Consider the following 6,665-nt stretch of genomic DNA (forward strand, 5'->3'; position numbering starts at 1 on the left):
TACCATAGTACTGCCAAGAGCGTTACACATGGAGCGTAGCGGAACATTTTCCGCTAAAAGGTTTTTGTGGTTTAGCGCGACACGGATCTGTGAGGACGCGCCGCGCGTCAAAAAAGAATCGAACCAGCAGCATCTGAAGCCGCGCTCAATCACACGACGCGCAAAACGCGCTCATTCACCTGAATGTCACATGCATCTAATCCAGTTAAAGCCCGTTTCCCGACTATAAAAGCCCGAGCCTGATCAGCATAACGCATTTGCGCGTAAACACAGTCAACTGAGCGATATTGATGAAGCTTAGACGCCTGTAAACCGAAGTGTGTTGATGATGTGAGAATGATGCTGTGAAGGGACCTCCTGCGTCTCCTCCCCTCCCTCCTCCTGCTCCTCATTTCCACTCCTCATTTCGCGTTCACCCACGAGAAGAGATGCGAGCGTCCAGCATCATGTCCTCAGACGTCCAGCTGCGTGACCAAACGGACAGCAGCGACCCCGCGAGAGCCAGGAGCGACTGAGAGCAGGTAGGACAAACTAGCCGTTTCTGCGCGTTATTTATAAAATATTGCAACCGATTTGTTACATCACGCGCGGGCCATTGCTTTCACAAGCCAGTAACTGCAAACAAATGCACGCCCGTCAAGGAGCGCAAGTGCAACCAACACAAGTTTCACTCAGAAAAATGATCTTTAAAACGTTCCGCTGAGCCGCAGATCGATGGAAAGCAGCAGAAGACGCGGAGCAATGTGGTTGTTTCTTGGATTGAGCCATGGAGACTCCAAAAGCAACGCCGATTTCGCGCGCTTTCCCCTACATAACTCACTCAACTTTAAGACTTCACTCATCAGAGACCCATTTAGACTATTTTCTTCAGATCCGAGCGCGCAACCCAGAGCAGACCTGGGCTGGAAAACGCACTCCGTTTGCGCGCAGACTCACGCCAAACGGGATTTACGCACAAACCAACTCCAGAATTTTAGCTTCGATCTCTTTAATAACATTTGGGTATCCGATCAAACATTTGAGGGTTAGAAGAAACTGATATAGTTGAATCCGCTGCCGTTCAAGTTGTGCGTAAAAGGTTTTTGCGCACTGAACTTGAGCGCGACATTTAATTTTAAACACTGGACGGACTAATTATGTAATCTAGTTGGTCAGTTGCTCGTCATGCATCTACTTTAAATAATGCAAAAATGTCTGCACGGGTCGACTATTGTCAAATAAAGTGCCTTTATGTGCCATGACACTGATTTGGACACCGTTCCAATTCAATGTGTGTGAACTGATTCTCCAGCTGATGTGATTTGCTCTTGTCCAAGTCTCTATCATTGTTAATTTCCTACTACAGACATTTGACAGAAACAACACCAATTAAACTCATATAAATGCCTCCAACTCAACAGAAATATGGAAATCCGCAGGGCGAATTGACTTTACGCGTTGTGTGCTGGATGGAGGATTTCCTTAATGCGCGTTTTGTTTTATTCTCCGAATGAAGTTCACATCGTTATTTGGCTGTTCAGGTTCAGTTTGATTTTGCAGCGCACTGAAGCGTTCAGAAATGAAAAGGAGACGGTCAGGCAGAACCGTCCTGGCCTCTAATGCGTTCCTCTAATGTTTGGGCAAGGATTAACTGCTATTAATCAATAGAGTTTGATCACTAACTTGTGCTGGAAGTTTTCAGCTGAGATCTGTTTATTTCCTCTGCTGCTCCGTTCATGGATCAGGACGCGCGCGTGGAATCGATCAGATCGCTGCTCTCATCGATAATCAAAGCGCGTTACGCGGCAGGTGGTCAGATCTGCTATTTTTAACCTTTATAGTTTGGCAAATATTTCACGGGGTGAAAAAAACAGAGATTCATTCATGACTGTTCATAATTTAGGTATCGATTCCAGTTGTGCTCATAAAGTGATTGATTATCGTTCAGGACACGAGCAGCATATTGATTATCAGTGGATTTGGCACTGATGGATTGTTGCGCGCTGCTCAAAGAGTCTCTCAGTAAAAGCTGCGTGAAATGAGGAAACGAGACAGAGAAAATCCAAATGCGCAAAGACGCGGAGGAACCCAACGCTGTGCAGGTGAAACGTGCCGATCTGGAACGAGTGCGCGTTTGAAACAAAGCTTTATGAACAGAACAATGTTTTTAAGCAGTTGAACGCTTTTCGCTCTTTTGGTTTGGCGCGTTGTGCCCCGTTAGACCGCGCGTTACATGCAGACGGGAGCGCACATGGACGCACACAGGTACACTAGAAAATAAATGCAATATAGCAAAGACTGCCAAGTGAAAAATTACGTTACCATATTTTTTCATTTAACATATAGCACAATTTTATAATATACAATATTTCAGAGTAAAATTATACAGTATATTTAACTAAAATGTATATTTAACAAGGCGATATGTATACTTTAACAATATATATATATATATATATATAAAACGCTATTGTAATATTACAATGGATTACAATGATTTGCATTCCTTGAATGAATATATGAAGAGTTCATTTGCAAAAACAGATTTTTTGCAAAAATCATGTTTTTTCATTGTGCATTCCATCTCAATCAAACTGCAGTTGGGTTATTTTGACTAGGTTAAAAAATAACTAAACATACAGCTAACACAATAAAAACATGATAATAAAAAACATGATTTTTGAAAATTAAAGTTAACGGAGTTATCCGTTTTTGCAAATAAACTCTTTATATATTCATTCCAGGAATGCAAATCATTGTAATTCAAAAGGAAATTCCCAATTCTTTCACATGTAGTTCTTTAAATTTAACAAAACAGAATTACATTTTTTTATTAATAGCATCTCACCAACGCTCTTAAACATCATATGAAATCAAAATTGAAGTTTTGTGTCTTTTAGTCTATGTTCAGTATGTCTCTGAGCTCATGCTAGTATGTGCCTTCAGTTTGACTACATTTATTCTCCAGCATACACATTTACAACACACAAACAAGTCTCTCTCTTAATGGAAAACGGAGCAAAATATTGATGACTCATTTTTTGTCCAATCACTTGCTCTCTAGAATGAGAATGTCCCGCCCCCTGATGTCACATGATCTAATTCGCACAGGTTCAGTCCTCCTAGACTAGAGCAACATGAGTTTAAGGCCCATCTCAAGTCGTCCAGTGTGGTCGGCGCAGGGTCCAAACAGGGTTAACCGATCTAAATAAATAATCAAATGGACAATAAACATTTGTGCGTTAGCAACAGAAACACAAATGACATAAACCCAATAGAATATTAAATATTAAATGTAAATAAAAAAGAATGATATAAATAACATTTAAAATATAAATAAATATATAAACACACATAAAATATAATTAAAATTAGCAATAAAATATTTGTATTATCCTAAACATTATAATAAAATGTTACTATAAAAATCCATACATTTATTATAACACATTTATATTAAACAGGTTTTAATATATTTAATATAAAAATAATGTTTTAGCACTATAATGCTATTAATTTATATCGTAAACATTATAATGAAATATTTTATCATTAAAACATACATTATGTAAACAGAAAGGGATATTGTGTTGGTTGATGCTGTTAAAGTCCTGCTTACGGCCCGATGCTGCATTTCACCTGTCCGTCAATATACACCTTTTCATCTTATACATCTATTTTAAGAGTCTCCTGTGTTTGGCTGATGCTGGTGTTAAGCTGGTAAAGAAAAGACGTAATGATCTGTGCTGTGTACACATCAACACTCAGTAATACCCATCCAGCTGCTGCATGTGTGTGTGTCTTTTCTCTATGCTGTACTTGCATTGGTTAAATCAGCCCGTCAAAAGTCTTTCAGCCGCTGATGGACACAGAGAAGCACATGCTCATTCACGCTGACCTGTGTGTGTGTAATGTCAGCCATTCAGCGTTTAATGTCAGTGTGAGAGGATGTTTGACTGCAGACAGTGTTGTTGTGGTGTTTAATGGCAGCATGAGGGTGTTTAGGTGAATAATGTTTATGGAGTTGCAGCTGAAATCATTTAGAAGTGCTAACAGGACTGTAGAGACCGTGTCAGACTCACTGCCACACACACACACACACACACACACACACACACACACACACACATACACACACACACAGTATTTACATACACACTCACAGGGACTTCAATCATACACACACTCTCCTTCTCATCTGTTATTCACACACACACACACTAAGTGTGGCGGGTCAATAACGGAGGGCCTTGGGTACTGAGTGTGTGAGAAAGAATCATTGCTCCTGCTTTATTTGCAGCACTAGTTGTTTGTCACAGAATCTAAATGCACAACAGTAAAGAGGAAGAAAGTCAATGAGCGTCTGATCTGAACATCTGGGTTCAGTCGCATAAACAGCCACAGTGTTAAAGTCTGTGTCTTAAGACCAACCAGCTAGGATTCAAATTTGACAAATCTAAGTTATGACCAATCCTAAAGAAAAAAATGAGATGACTAACTTGTAAGACTAGTCTAAGCAGTTTATGCAACGTGGGTTTAAAGTCATGTAATGATTTCTTGCAGGTCCTCGTCTGAAGTATTTTGGAAGCGATAGCATGCATATGAATTTATTGAACTATAATCTGGAGACAAATTTGGCATGAAAAGGAAGCTGTGACCATCCCTTCTTCCCAACTGTGACATATATCCAAGTGAAACGGCTTCTCCAATGACAAAAAACACACGGCGGGCCTTGATTTTGTCCATTGGGAATTGACTGAATTGATTGGATCGTTGTTGTTTACTAATTGCTGTGATCGCATGCACCGGTATTAGAGAAGAGATTGCATTGGAAAGTGGAAATTAATGTTTTTGACTAAAGACATACGAGTTTGAATGAACAAATACATCAATAAAAAGCATTGTTGGATTTAATTGTACCTAAATCATCTAATTCTGAAAAAATGATATGATACAATTACTGTTTGTTTATATATATATATATATATAGCTTAATAAATATATGTCTATAATATGCCCTCAACATTCTCAGAATGTTCTACCAATGTTCTCTAAAAGGTATGAACAAACGTTCTTCCTGTAACTTTAACAGAACGTTTGTTCAAAGTATCTGGTCTTTAATAATGTTCTCAACACATTAGTACAAAAACATTATTTATATATATATCATTAATGTGAAACAATTCAGTTGAATGTCTGTCTAACGTTTTTTAAATGTTACTACTTGTTTCAGAACATTCAGAGAACATTCAAAAGTAACGTTCACCTAACATTCTAAAGTTATAAAATGGAATGTTAATTTTTGAATAACCAAGAAAAAACTTTAAAAAATAACTCAAATAAACTCTTATGCCACGTTCTTAGGCCACGTTTTTGGGCAGCAGCGTTTAGTATCCCATATATCCTCTTAAGGAGTTCACCCAAAAATAAAAATCCCGTCATCATTTACTCATCTTCATGTCGTTCCAAACCTGAGATATTTAACAGAAGGTCCCAGGTGCTCTTTTCCTTCAGACGAGAGTGACTGTGATGACAGAACATTCATTTTGGGCTGAACTACTCCTCTAATGATGCTGCACACTCTCCATGCATCTCATCAGCTTCACAGCAGGTTTGCAAAACCTCCGTCATTTGTTCCACAAAGGGAGACAAATGAAAAAGATATGCAAATGTACTTACTGTTTCCTGGAGCCTGTAGAGCACAGCCCAGAGGAAAGTGTTATTGCTCAGATGTTGCTCTTGCGCAGCTCTGGAGACACAATGCCCTTCTCAATCGCTTCATGTGCCAACACGGTTTCCCATGTTTCTCCTGAGGAGACACAAGACAGACACAAAAAAGTGGTAAGAGTAAAAACCCTTATAACCAGCGAGAAGCAGATAGATAATTGGAAGAGAAATGTTTATATTGAGATCTGATGACGAGTCATGAGTTAATCTGAGCAGGAACGGAGCTGGTAAACCTTTACATGGGTGTCAAAAACTAGATAGAGAAAATAGTGAAATGAAAATAGTTTGAGATATTGTCTCTAAATTAATGTTATTTTAGTGCCTTTGAGATATGCTAGAATAGTTTTTATTAATATTTTGAATTAATTTATTTTTATAATGTATGCAAATGTTTTTATTAAAAATTAATTTAATTTTAGTTAAATTTAAAAATACATGTTATTATTCGTTTTTTAAAATGTGTTTATATATTTATTCATTTGAATGGTTTTAGTATATCAAGCTAACTAAATTAAAATGACAAATGTTGCTAGCTGAAATAAAATGTGTACATTTACGTTTTTATAATTAATTTTGTATTTTAGTATATGTATTATCATATTTATTAGATTATATATTTTGGTATTTATTCGTATAATATAAATATCTATAATAACCCTGCTCTAAAGGAGACATTTTAGTTTTTTTTTTTTTTTTTTACAAGAGAAAAACTAAAAAGCTGCAAAAGGCTCCATTTGCACTCCGTTTAATCTCATTGCTGTCTTGGAGACATAACTGAGATCTCATTTGTAATTTTTGTTTTCTTATGGGAGCTTACAGTGTGTGATACAATTAAACAGTAAAGGAGGACGATTATGCAGTTATTTTCCCACGAGCAGTGCAACCCCAGAACCAACAGGGGCAAAACACACACACACTCACACATTCACACACACTCACACTCTCACACACACACACAC

General features: G+C 37.7%; 1 protein-coding gene across 1 annotated transcript in view; it reads left to right on the plus strand.

Moving 5' to 3' along the window:
* The first annotated feature begins 296 nt into the window (after positions 1–296).
* The window catches only part of chrm2a (cholinergic receptor, muscarinic 2a), a 78,022-nt gene continuing 71,653 nt past the window's right edge, over positions 297–6,665 (plus strand). The window contains exon 1 of the mRNA XM_016512129.1: positions 297–521. The gene's annotated coding sequence lies outside the window, so the exon portion shown is untranslated. The remainder of the gene's footprint in view (positions 522–6,665) is intronic.

Source organism: Sinocyclocheilus rhinocerous, unplaced genomic scaffold (genome assembly GCF_001515625.1).
Source record: "Sinocyclocheilus rhinocerous isolate Xijiao unplaced genomic scaffold, SAMN03320098_v1.1 scaffold475, whole genome shotgun sequence".
Taxonomy (NCBI): domain Eukaryota; kingdom Metazoa; phylum Chordata; class Actinopteri; order Cypriniformes; family Cyprinidae; genus Sinocyclocheilus; species Sinocyclocheilus rhinocerous.